Source organism: Apodemus sylvaticus, chromosome 7 (assembly GCF_947179515.1).
Source record: "Apodemus sylvaticus chromosome 7, mApoSyl1.1, whole genome shotgun sequence".
Taxonomy (NCBI): Eukaryota; Metazoa; Chordata; class Mammalia; order Rodentia; family Muridae; genus Apodemus; species Apodemus sylvaticus.
Genome location: NC_067478.1, coordinates 113,111,554 through 113,125,625, shown reverse-complemented (window position 1 = coordinate 113,125,625; position 14,072 = coordinate 113,111,554). Strand labels below are relative to the sequence as shown.

General features: G+C 40.0%; 1 protein-coding gene across 1 annotated transcript in view; it reads left to right on the top strand.

The window, feature by feature from the left end:
* The first annotated feature begins 415 nt into the window (after positions 1-415).
* Positions 416-14,072, top strand: part of LOC127689375 (nucleolar and coiled-body phosphoprotein 1-like) — a 568,994-nt gene continuing 555,337 nt past the window's right edge. Inside the window, exons 1-3 of the mRNA XM_052188977.1 lie at positions 416-491; positions 711-803; positions 10,194-10,336. The gene's annotated coding sequence lies outside the window, so the exon portion shown is untranslated. The remainder of the gene's footprint in view (positions 492-710; positions 804-10,193; positions 10,337-14,072) is intronic.

The window sequence follows — 14,072 nt, the reverse complement described above, 5'->3', positions numbered from 1 at the left end:
GGAATTATTATTGCACAACCCATACAACATGACATTAGTCATGCCGCCTCAAACTCCTAAGAGGTCGAGCAAGGCGAGGGTATGTTTATGTTGACATGCAGCCCTATCTGATTAAGGCCTGGTTACCTGAGTAGTCTGGGTTCTCTTACACCAACAGTGAAGGCTTTAATTTTAATATTATCAGGTTGCACATTAATTAATTAATTGCATCAGGATTTTTTGTTTACTTTTTATACTACATAAACAAGGTATATTTTAATGTAAAATACACATGAGAGCCTTCTACCCCTTAAGAGAAGCTTGTCTTCAAGTTCTTTTTTACAAGCTTAGAGTAAATTGATTGAGGAGAAATGTGCTGTTACAGGAGATGGTGTCACTTGAGGATGTCACTGTGAAGTTCACCTGGGAGGAGTGGCAAAATTTCAACAATGCTCAGAAGATGCTATACAGGAATGTGATGCTGGAGACATATAGTAGCCTGCTGTCACTGGGTAAGTCTCAGGAGCAAGCACCTTCCCTGCAGTAAATATATGGGCACTTGTAAGGTTGAGGGCTAAGGTTCTAGCCCCTGTATGATTATTCACTGCTCTCTAGTGAAAGGTCCACGTTTGTATTTTTGTTGCCTAGATCATAAAATCCTGGATTTATCTTTCTTCAAAGAACCTTATTAGCAAAATGTTTCCAAGTCCTATATTATTTCCTATTAACAGTGCAATGCATCCCTAAACCTGAGTTGATCTTCAAATTGGAAGAGGGAGAGGAGCCATGGACAGCAGAAGAACCTGCAAACAAGACTCTGCCAAGTTGGTTGTTGGTCCATGTGGATGGGAGACCTTGTATAACAAAAGTTGGCCATATCTTCAGTTTATCCCCCAGTTCCGTATCTGAGGGCTCAAACGTGTTTGTTATGTAGTCTGCATGGACAGTTCTCTTGCATATGTTCCTGTATTTCAATTTGATGAAATAGTTTAGACCCTCCCCCAGCCCCCCATCTAACCTCTGACTTCTGTAATTTGATGTTTTTTTCTGGTACTTCTTCTTTTTCACAGTTTCAATTGCCTCTTGCACTCCAGGCTCATGGGGATTTTGTTTTCAGACAGATTTCATGTGCTTGTTTTTGTTTTAGCACATTCTCATGACACAGATTGCAAGTACTGGTTCTTATATATATATATTTTATATAAATAAAAATGTAAAAGTAGCCAGGTAGTGATGGCACACAGCTTTAATTACAGTACTTGGGAGGTAGAGGCAGGCAGATTTCTGAGTTCAAGGCCAGCTGGTCTACAGAGTGAGTTCCAGGACAGCCAGTGCTACACAGTGAAACCCTGTCTCAGTGAGGTAACCCAGTCTCAAAAGATCAATCATGGTATGCATTCACTAATAAGTGGTTATTAGCCTGGAAAACTGGAATACCCAAAGCATAATCCACACATCAAATGAGGTACAAGCAGAACGGAGGATTGGCCCCTGGTTCTGGAAAGATTCAGTGTAGCAGTATAGGGCAAAACCAGAACAGGGAAGTGGGAAGGGGTGGGTGGGAGAATAGGGGGAGGGACGGGGGCTTTTGTTACTTTCGGGGAGTGGGGGACCAGAAAAGGGGAAATCATTTGAAGTGTAAATAAAAAATATATCGAACGAAATAAAAAAATGTTAAAAAAAAGAAAGAAAAAATGTAAAAGTAATGTCCTTACTTCATGGAATTAATTTCAACAAAGACAGATAAGTTTATTTATATTGAGGAGTCACAAACAAGTAAATGTAATGTTGAACCAGAGTATAATGAGTAACACATAGTGTTTAAAGTTTTAGAGTATTTCACTTACGAAGTTGATGAGATAATACAGAAACAGATTTAGAAGTTAGGCCATGAGCTATGGTGTAAGAAATCATAATGAGAACCCATGGGAAGGGGTGTTTTTATTTGAGAAAGAAGTCAAGACGGGTTTCTCCTTTGCTTTGCTTTGCTTTGCTTTGCTTTGCTTTGCTTTGCTTTGCTTTGCTTTGCTTTGCTTTGCTTTGCTTTGCTTTGCTTTCCTTTCCTTTCCTTTCCTTTCCTTTCCTTTCCCTTTCCCTTTCCTTTCCCTTTCCTTTCCCTTTCCTTTCCCTTTCCTTTCCCTTTCCTTTCCCTTTCACTTTCCTTTCCCTTTCCTTTCCCTTTCCCTTTCCCTTTCCTTTCCCTTTCCTTTCCTTTCCCTTTCCCTTTCCCTTTCCTTTCCCTTTCCTTTCCCTTTCCTTTCCCTTTCCTTTCCCTTTCCTTTCCCTTTCCTTTCCCTTTTTTTGTTTTTTGTTTTTTCGAGACAGGGTTTCTTTGTGTAGCCCTGGCTGTCATAGAACTCACTCTGTACACCAGGCTGGCCTCAAACTCAGAAATTCACCTGCCTCTGCCTCCCAAGTGCTGGGATTAAAGGCATGGGCCACCACTGCCCTGCTTTTTTTTTTCTTTTAATTTTTTTAAATGTGACTTCCATTGGCTCTTTTTTTTTTCCTCTAAATTATTTGTTTACATTCCAAATGCTTTCCCCATTCCAGGTTCCCCACTCCCCATATTTCCCATAAGCCCTCTTATCTCCACCCATTCTCCAATCACCTCCCTCCTTTTCTCTGTCCTGGTATTCCCCTACAATGCTGGATTAAGAAGAACTCTCAATCCTGAACATCTATGCTCCAAATGCAAGGGCACCCTCATTCATAAAAGAAACTTTACTAAAGCTCAAAGCACACATTGCACCTAACACAATAATTGTGGGTAACTTCAACACTCCACTCTCCTCAATGGACCGATCAGGAAAACAGAAACTAAACACAGTGAAACTAATTGAAGCTTTGGACCAACTATATTTATCTATCTATCTATCTATCTATCTATCTATCTATCTATCTATCTATCTATCTATCTATCTATATATCTATATATATATCTATATCTATCTATATCTATATCTATATCTATATCTATATCTATCTATCTATCTATCTATCTATCTATCTATCTATCTATAAAACATTTCATCCTAAAACAAAAGAATATACCTTTTCTCTCAGCACCTCATGGGACCTTCTCCAAAATCGATCATAAAATTGGTCACAAGACAGACCCCAACAATTTTTTTCAATTTATTATATGTAAGTACACTGTAGCTGTCTTCTGACAACCTAGAAGAGGGCATCAGATCTCATTACAGGTGGTTGTGTGCCACCATGTGGTTTCTGGGATTTGCACTCAGGACTTTCAGAAAAGCAGTCAGTGCTCTTAACTAGTGAGCCATCTCTCCAGCCCCAAGAGACAGGTTTTCAAGTTGAAGAACTCAAGCTTCTTCTTCTTCTTTTTTGGATGAGGGTTATAATTTAAATGTAGCACTTGTTTAATTTTTCTTCTCTCATTCTAAAGCAACAAAGACAATGAGGAATTGTAGAAGCCACTTTTTATGAAACTAAGAGAAGTCAAGTCTCTGAAACATGCCAACATCCTTGAGAATTGATGAATTACTAGAAGCTGGTACATGCATCACCACTTTGGAGGCAAATGTTAGGGCTTATCATTATCACAAGTAGCCACATATTTTAGAGATGTACCAAATGAGTCATCTGGAAGGGACACTCTGGATCTTGTCGAGCTGCCTGCAGGCTGCACATCAACTCCAGGTTCCTAGCTCTTGGAAACTGTCATCCAGCCTGGGTGGTTTTTGAGTCATTTCTTTTCCTGTTACTAACCTCTCACTCATATTCTTGTATGCAATCCTCAATAAGACTCATTGATTCATCAAGTTGAACTTAGATGTGACCTGTACTTTAGTATGTCATGGGCTCCCTCTCTGGGATAAATAGACATGTATTGTGTATCCTCAGGAAAAGTCATGTCACTTAACAGTAGGCATCCCACATTTGCCATTTTCTGATGATGCCAAAGGTAGGATGTATGCTTTTTTGCTTAGAGGATGGAGTTAATAGTTGAAATGAGTCAACCAGTTCAGACTAGCTAATGATAGTCCTAAGCAGGGAATGGATGGGTTCAGAGATTTGGATATTCTCCTGTGGATAGCAGGGATCATAATGCCTAGCCTGAACTATTTGTTACCTGTGTAAACTGGACCTAAGTTTCTTCTTGAACCCACTAATTTCTTCTCTTCTTTTTGACAACTTCAGGTTGTAACAACTACCTAAGCAGTGTAAATGCAAGCCCAGGACTCTTAGGAGTCAGATCTAGCCTGATTCTATTTGCAGCAGTTTGTAAAGGTGTCCATGATTCTCATCCTGAGGCTACACATTGTACCAGGTTGCTCCCAGGTCCTCTAGCTGTCTCACCAGGCCCAGGAGTGTAAGTGCCAGAGAGATAACAGGGTGGGAAGGGCTGATTCTCTCAAAGGGAGGAGCATTACATTTCTCACTTAGGCGTGTTGTAGTTTGGCTTTTGTCATTGGGATAAACATTATGGCTAAAAGCAAATCAGAGGAGGAAAAAAAAGTATTAATTTTCTTACAAGTTTCAGTCCAACTAAAGGCAGTGAAGGCAGGAACTTAAGGGAGACAGAAACCAGGGAACTGGAACTGAAGCAGAGACCTCAGAGGACTGCTGCTTGCTGGCTTGTGTCCATGGTTATATTCATGTATTTTCCTCATATTGCCCAGGCCTATCTGATCAGGAATAGAGCTCCTCACTGTGGACTAGACCCTCTTACATTAATTAGCTCAGAGAAAATGCCCACAGGCAGGCACACAGGGCAGTTTGAATGAGGCCATTTCTCAGTTCAGCATCTCTCTTCCCAGGTGCATCAAAATGACAATCAATGTTAACTAACCATGACACCTCTGCTTAGAGTTTATGCCACAGGCTGCTTGATATATATGCTCCAAATTTACTCATAAGTTAGTTGTTTTTATTCTGCTGGTAAGTGAGGCTGTTTTATTTATTTTTTTCATTTTCACATTCATTGGAAACATTTTCTTTTTCATACACTATATCCTGATTCTATTTTCCTCCCTCTACCCCTCCCTCCAGTTTCTGTCCTCTCCCTTCTGCTCCCCTTCCTTTTTGTATCTCATTAGAAAAAAAAAGCAGGTTTCTAAGAGATAACAGCCAAATATGACAAAAGAAGGTATAATAAGATAAAGCAAAAGCTATCATATTGACTTTAGACATAGCAACCCAATAAGAGGAAGTCCCAAGAGCAGGCCCAAGAGTCAGAGACCCACTTGTTCTCCCACTCAGGAGTTTCATAGAAATACTAGGCTGAAAGCTGTAATATGTGTGCAGAAGACCTGGTGCAGACCTCTGTCGACCCTGTGCTTGCTGCTGCAATGTTGATGAGCTCCTTGCTTAGTTGATTCAGAGGGCCTTGTTCTCCTGGTGTCCTCCATTCCTTCTGACTCTAACACTCTTTCTGCTTCCTTTTCTGTGAGTTCGATGAGATCTGGGAGGGGGGGATTGATAGAGATCTCCCTTTTGGCCTCTCTCTCCCTGTAATGCCTGCCTGTGGATCTCTGCATCTGTTCCCATCTGCTGCCAGAGGAAGCTTCTCTGGTGATAAATGAATAAGGCATCTTTCTATAGGCAAAGCAGGCTATCATTCAGAATCTTTTTTATTGATATTTTATTTTTTTAGAGTAGTTGTGTTTGGTTTTACCCTAAGTATCTGGCTATCTAGCTTCTAGTTCTTGGTTCCCTAAGCCATATTGGGTATGGGTTCCTTCCCTTGGAGTAGGCTTTAAGCCAAATCAGACATTGGCTGGCTACTTCCACCAGTTCTATGCCACCATCGCCCTAGCACATTTTGCAGGCAGGACAGATTGTAGGTCATAGGTTTTTGTTGCTGGGTTGATGTTTACATTCTCTTTTGGTAGCCTACAGAGTATACCTTCCATACCAAAGAAACTAGAACATAGGGACGAAGGCTCCATGTAGGCCCCAGTTTGACTTCTCCATCTTTAGTGGTTGCATGGGTGTTGTCCTCAGCAATGACAGCCCACTATTAATGCAGAAAGCCTTTTTGTCTTAGCATCAACCTGGATTGTTTGGAGATTTCTGTGGGACTCCCTTGGCCAACAACTCAAATGAATGCAACCTAGTCCCAGTACTGGGAGCCTTGTTGCATGACGAGATATTCCCAGCTAGGACACCATCTCCCTTATTATTAGGAGACCTCTTTAGGTTTACCTTCATATGTTTTAGGAAGTTCGCTTTACCAGGTTTCCATATCATTCCTAAAATGCCCCTCCATCCTGTCTCTCCCTGAATCCTCTCCCTCTACCCCATCTCTGTTACCCCTCCCCACTGACCACCCTGTTCCTGTTCCCACCTGTGCTAGTTCATCCATAATATGTATTCTATCTCCCCCTCCCAGGGAGATCCATGTGCCCTCCAGACCCTTCCTCTAAGTGAGGCTAGTTTATGATTATAATGTGTGACTGCCATGTGCTTTCCTGGTGTGGATTGCTCTTTCTTTACCCATCCTCCTAGCTCACTTCACCTCCTTTTTTTTTTTATTATTTTTTCTTTTTTTCTTTTATTTTTTTATTAGATATATTCTTTTTTTTATTCGATATAATTTATTTACATTTCAAATGATTTCCCCTTTTCTAGCCCCCCCTCCCCGAAAGTCCTGTAAGCCCCCTTCTCTTCCCCTGTCCTCCCTCCCACCCCTTCCCAGTTCCCCGTTCTGGTTTTGCCAAATACTGTTTCACTGAGTCTTTCCAGAACCAGGGACCACTCCTGCTTTCTTCTTGTATCTCATTTGATGTGTGGATTATGTTTTGGGTATTCCAGTTTTCTAGGTTAATAACCACTTATTAGTGAGTGCATACCATGATTCACCTTTTGAGTCTGGGTTACCTCACTTAGTATGATGTTCTCTAGCTCCATCCATTTCTTTACCCATCCTCCTAGCTCACTTCACCTCCTTTATGTTCTGACCTAACCATTACCTCCTCAGTGTGGGTTTCTTTGACCACCTTACTTAAAATTGCAGTTCTAATCCTGTAGTCCCCACTCACCCCTCTCATCGTCTAGATATTGAGGTTTTTTGTTTCCCTTAGTGGAACTTAGGCCTTTTGAGGCCAGGAACTTACACTTGTTTTCTTCAAGGTTTGACTAGAGGGAGGAGATGCCTAATAATTTGATCAAATGATGTCTGAATACATATATTTTGGTTAGTAATTTACAATGTCTCATGGAGTCCAAAGGATATCTATCTATCTATCTATCTATCTATCTATCTATCTATCTATCTCACTTACATTATATTTATGTATATATGTATATATATATGTATATATATATATATATATATCACTTAGTTTCCTTTGGACTCTTTATAGTCACAGTTGGTTAGAAATATTTAAAAAAAAAACTATGTTAAAAAATGAGGTAGAAGCCTCCTTACTAAGTTGACATGAAGATCAGTACTCAGTCTTACAGTGAAAGAGATTTAGATTTATCTAAAATGGTCATAGAGTGCCCTCTGGTGAGGCTCCCAGAGAATAGACTGTAGGAATATTTTAATGAGGTCAGCAATACTGCAGCAGTGCAGCTGGGGGATGAGGCTCTGTGGTAGAGTGCTTGACTAACATGCATGAAATCAATTTCTCAGCAGTAGCAAAAAGAGAATAATATACTTTTAGGTGTCAAAGGTTCATACAGGACCCATGGCATGGTGGGTAAGGGCACCCAAGCTTGGCAAACTTGAGACAGTACTTGCTGTAGTATGAACTTCAGGTATGTGCCTTCCCCATAATAAATTCCAAATATTTCAAATATTTCCACATGATAGTGCCAGATGTTACAGTATGGCACTTAGTGAAAGTCAAACTTTTGGGTCACATGGACCCAAATGAGTTTTTGAATCTGGACATAGTCACATTCCATGCATATTTTAATCTATATCTATATCTATACCTATATATCTATATCTATATCTATATCTATATCTATCTATCTATCTATCTATCTATCTATCTATCTATCTCTCTATATATAATAGGAACGGCTATGCAAAACTACCTTTCAGTGTCAGTCAATCAAAAGTTGGTTAGGGAAGAAAATCAAGAGGTAATGTGTGTTTAAAGTACAACCTATACATAAATGGATATTTTGTGGATCTTTTCATGTTGCGTTGGTGAATGCTTTTATTAACATTCTAAGTCTGCCGATGTAGGCTTTTGAATTTAGAGTTCTTTTAGGGTTTTCTCTCTCCTTCCTTCCCTCTCTACTTTCCTCCCTCCTTCCTTTCCTTTTCTTCTTTCTCAGGATCTTGTTTTGGACATCAGGCTGACTTCATGGCTACAGTCTCCCTTACCCTCTCAAGTACTGACACTGCAGGCATAGGCTCCTGCCGCTGGGACAGGGCTCTTCATGAGTGTTGATAGCTTCTGTGGGCAGAAGACTTGCTTGTATAATAATGAAGATATTTTATATTCCTCTGAGGAATGTCCTCTGTTAATGTTAATGATTCCATAATAATCAGATAGCACAAGTCCAGGAGGTGAAGGTGTGGCTAATGTCTCAGCAAAATAGTAAACACTGGGATCATCAGGAAATGTCCTTAAGGCTGTGGAAAATAACTCTAAATATATGAGATATATATAATTTGTAAACTATGTAAACTATAAGGATGTAATATAAATTACAAAGGGCTTCACTAATCTAAAGGGAAAAAGGCAGCTGCATTTATGAGCCAGCTTGTCAGAAAGATATAAGGCAGGCAGATACAAATGCAGCCAGCTTCCTGAGTTCAAGGTCAGCCTAGGACAGAGTAAGGTTAGGCCCAGGTGTGGTAGAAATGATAATTTCCCAACTATCCTATCACCTGTGCTTAACATAGGCAGACAGATCTCTGAATTCTTTTGCAATGTTAAGAAAAAAAACGTGTGCTTTCTGTCTCCTAAGAATCAAAGGGCTGGGGTCAAGGGATGCTGATTTATAAAATAATCAAAGGGAACCTGAAATAAATAAGCAAATTGATATGCAAATAAAAAAGTGGGTTTGTGGTCTGCAAGAGATGAGATAGCAAAAAGAGATAGCAGTTCTTCAGAATTTTTCTCTAGCAAGGTCAGAGCTATCTGGAAATCTTTGGAGAGTAACACAGTTCTTCAAGAATTTTTTCTTAACAGAATTTCTGACTTGGTCAGAAGATCCAATAACTTTTTGTTTTGTTTTGTTTTGTTTTTGAGACAGGGTTTTTCTGTATAGCCCTGGTTGTCCTGGAACTCACTCTGTAGACCAGGCCTCAAACTCAGAAATCCACCTGCCTCTGCCTCCCAAGTGCTGGGATTAAAGGGAAGCACCACCACTGTCCAGCTCCAATAATTTTTATAGCAGCTTTTCTGACCAAAGCCAGAAAAGTCATGAGTTATCTACATAGGTTTTAGACTTCTAGTAGCAGAGAGAGCTGTCTCAACCAGAGGGATTTTAGAATAGCAAAAATGCTGTCAGAGACAGAGTGGGGGAGGGAGGGAGGGAAGGAGGGAGGGAAGGGGAGAGAGAGAGAGGGAGAGAGAGAGAGAGAGAGAGAGAGAGAGAGAGAGAGAGAGAGAGAGAGAGAGAGAGAACAGTCTGGAAACCCAACTCAGTAGAACTTAGGAAGCCAGCTTGGTTCCACAATTTAACTTCGAGTTGTTCTTTTTGATGCTCCCAGACACACCCCTTCCCTCAGAGCCCCCTCCCATGCAGAGACTGGTCCCTCGCATGCCACAACTGGACATTTCTGTTTATCATATATTCCTTGTTCATGTTCAGTTTCAAAAAAGTTTTTTATTCCCGATATCTTTTCTGAAGTCATTTCAATATATCCAACCTATTCTTCTTTTACCTAAAAACAAATTTCATTATCTTTTTTTAATTATTTAATTTTTTTGAGACTGGGTTTCTCTGTGTATCCGGAGTATCCTGGAATTTGTTCTATAGACCAGGTAAGCTTTATATTCAGAGATCAGCCTACCCCTGTTTTCCAAGTGCTGGGATTAAAGTCATGTATTACTACAGCGTGGCTTTGTTTTAAAACTTCAGACATGTTCATCTCATTAGTTTAATGTGAGTCATTATTTTGCGTGTATGCATATTTGTGTACAATAAGGGTCAGCTCCTTTCTCCTTATCTTTTCACTATTGTACTTGAGGTACTAGCTCGGGCAATTCGACAACATAAGGAGGTCAAAGGGATACAAATTGGAAAGGAAGAAGTCAAACTATCATTATTTGCAGACGACATGATAGCCTACCTTGGTGCCACCTTGATGGAAATAGAGCCTTGAAAAGAATCAGGAGCAACCACTGGACATCAGACTGAAGCCCCAGAAGTTATCAGCCTCAACAGCCTATCTTCACAACATAGCTGTGTCCAGTAGGTAAATGCCAGTCAAGAACTTCTTTTCAATTTTATGATATCTTCATATTTGCTGAGTTCCTCTTGGTCAAATTAATCTAATGGCAAACTCCATCTTATTTATGGGAACTAAACAAGGGTTTGGATACATGGAGAAGCCCCATTTGGAAACATTACTGTAATGATGTCCTATATCAAATGTGCATTACTTAAATTGTCTTCCTGTATAAGCATGGGCAAAAAAACCTTTTAATCTGCACATTTCCCATGAAAATGAACTGTATAATAGAAGTTGTTGTATAGAGGAAGTACTTATTTGGAGCCCTTATGGTGCATTAATGGAATATTTCATCTAACAGGTGATTTTAGTGTTTATGGTGAGAAAATATAATGACTCTGGTTTAATTAGTATCTTTAAAAGCGAATGTTAATTGTTACCCAATTTCATATTAATTATAGATGTGTGTTTTCATTAACTGAGCCATGAGTAATGACTGTGAATGTATTATGGGTTCATTGTCAGTGTGTCTTTGTTGCACTCTTTTTTAGATGTGTCTTTTTTGTTTCTTTTTTTAAATTTATTTTACTTGAATTGGTGTTTTGACTGCATGTATGTCTATGTGAGGGTGCCAGAGCCCCAGGAATGAAAGTTACAGATAGTTGTGACCAACTAGGGGTGCTGGGAATTGAACATGTGTCCTTTGGAAGAACAGCCATGCTCTTTATCATTGAGCTATTTCTCTAGCCCCAGGGACTGTTTTCTTATGCTTTTCTTCTTCTTCTTCTTCTTCTTCTTCTTCTTCTTCTTCTTCTTCTTCTTCTTCTTCTTCTTCTTCTTCTTCTTCTTCTTCTTCTCCTCCTCCTCCTCCTCCTCCTCCTCCTCCTCCTCCTCCTCCTCCTCCTCCTCTTCCTCCTCCTCCTCCTCTTCCTCCTCCTCCTCCTTCTTCCTCCTCCTCCTCCCTCCTCCTTCTTCCTCCTCCTTCTTCTTCTTTTCTTCTTCAGCTAATTGCACTGTGTTTTGAGTGAGAATCTGGGACCAAGCCATGAATATCCTGTCACTCTCAGGATTCTATACGATTCTCCTCTCAAGTGTACCCCAGTATCCTCTTCGTGTTTCCAAGGGTAAAAACAAACCAAGGAACTTACAAACATCATGAATGAGTATGTGATGAGTTATTTATTCCCTACTTTATGATATGTTGTTATTTTATTTGTATTCATAGTCTGGGCATCAGTAAGAAATGCCTAAATTTACAGAAAGAAGTATACTTTAATTCCCATTAATAGTAATATAGCAACATTTAATACATTATAGTTTTCCTTATTGCCACAAATTATTAATTTCTCCCATATTTCAAATTTCTTTGGCAACCATCATTTCCACCATGGGGTTTGAGCCCTTAAGGAACTGGATGAAATCATGATTAACTTGGTTCTTAGTACCTGGTACTCCTGCCCTCCATATTCATCCAGAGCATAGTGCATAGTGAAGAGGCTGGCAAGGGCATGCATGGTGGACACTTGTAGAAGGCAAGGTGCTAGGGTGGGGGTGCCCTGTGCACACTGATTTGGGCATTTATTCCCATTAGGCACCTGTGCCAGGTCTTTGATAAAAGCCTAGTCCAGGTCCATGCTCCATGTATCTTCATTCTGCTTTCTGGCTCTTGCAAGTCTCTTAGTTGATATTCCCTTTCTCTAGCAAATGCCTAAGTTTGCAATTGGCCATCTTCTTTCACTTATGTCAGCCTAATACTCAGAGGCCTCCGTTCCATTTCCTCTGTGTGTTCGTGCATGTTGGGACTCCAGCGAAGGGTCTCACGAGCATTAAGTGTTTCCCTGTTACTGAACCACACCCTGCACTGTCCTCTGTGTATTAAGCATACCCTATTACCTACTACACCCTGCACTGTCCCATTTCTACCCCCCTCCTCCTTCCTGATCTTTCTTTTTTTCTAATTGTGGTGTTTAGTACAGGAACGGGTGCCGGAGTAAGTTCTTTAAAAAGTACATACTTAGAGTTCACCAAAATCCATTACCCAGCAGTCTCCCACATCAGCTGCCTTGTTTCATGGAGTCTAACTAGGTCAATCCCACTTCTCTCAGTAAGGAGAAAGAACATCTTTTGTAGCTTGTGTCCTTTTACTAAACACTCTGTTGAATCCTTGCAGGGAAGCAATTATATTTCCTGCTCAGCAAATCCTACCCATTTATTTATTTTCCCTAATTGATACTTGAAATTTTAGCATCCTTTCTGAATTTTGTCTTCTGATTGTAGAAAGCAAGCAGAGAGAAAGATTCAGAAAGGGCTAGAGAATATAATGCACAAGGATATGGTCCAGTGATCTATTTCCTCTAACTGGTTGCAAATTCCTGAAGTTTTCCTCACTTCTAAAAATAGTGTCACCAGCTTGGAACCCAGCATCTCAGTCTTGACTCTGCAGAGGATCATTCACATTCAAACCTTGGATCAGAGCTATCCTGAAAATATGACAACTTAACATAGTTCATGACCTTTGGATCTGTGTTAGGGATTCTTTGCTGGCTGGCTTCTCTACAGTGATCTAGTGGTTGGAGTAGGTCATTGAAAGCAGAGCAGGGTGATATCCAAGAGCTCAAGGTTGCTGCAGTGGTCTGTGACAGGAGGTTCCATGGGCCCAAGAAAAAGGGTTCTTTCTTAGGGCTTTTCCATGTGCTTTACCAAAGTTGTCTCATGATAGTTGGATTTCCTTCCTAGTGCTTGGCTTCCTTTTTTTTTAAGATTTATTTTTTATTATATGTAAGTACACTGTAGCTGTCTTTAGACAGGGTGCCAGTTCTCATTTTAGATGGTTGTGAGCCATTATGTGGTTGCTGGGATTTGACCTCAGGACCTTCAGAAGAGCAGTCAGTGCTCTTAACTACTGAGCCATCGCGCCAGCCTGTGTGCCTGGCTTCCTGATGATGGTGTGTGACTTCTGGAAGCCTTGTCTGTGAGTTTCCCAGATGGTAACTTTGCCATGTTTGCTCAGTGACCAAACCATGTGCTAAGGGCAAGGTTTAAGCCCAGTGTCCACCAACGATGGAGGAATTCTGGCCCACTCCCAGAAGTCATTGTTCAGTGTTTGTCTCAAGCTCGTGTCAGTGTTGTTCATGAATACTGTCTTAGCTCAAAGCTTATTTCAAAGCATAGTATTTAATTTTTGAATATTGAGTCAATCCTTAACTCTTGTTTTGATATTCATTTCTTATTTATAGACCTATGAGTATATACTGGGTTTTATTTTGGGTGGATGGTCAACATAATGGTTTGCTTTGATGATTATTCTGTTTCATCTTTAATAAGAACAAGAATTTGTTGTTAAGATCTACCTTATTCCTTTCTTTGTAGCCTATGTCCCAATTCCTTTGATTTCTGCCTGGGAATAGAACTCAGGAACAGAATTGTTCTGACCCTTAACTGCTGAGCAGAGTATGTGGGTTGTGAGAATGTGAGTGTGTGTGTGTGTGTGTGTACTCTGTATTACTAACTTTTAAATTTTAATTTCATTGATTTATTCTTTGAATCTTATCTTTTTCTTATTCTTTTGTTGTATTCAGTTTGTTTTTGTTTTTCTTGTCTGCAAAGATCCAAGCAAAATCATCTTATGCGTAAGTTGTTTAACCTTATTCCACAGTGGAGAGTGTCTACCCGTGGAATATGAATTTCACAAGTATTTGCCAGTTTTTGTATGCTGTGTGTTTTTTCCTTTCTGTAATGTCTGGAAACACCCCTGTTTCTC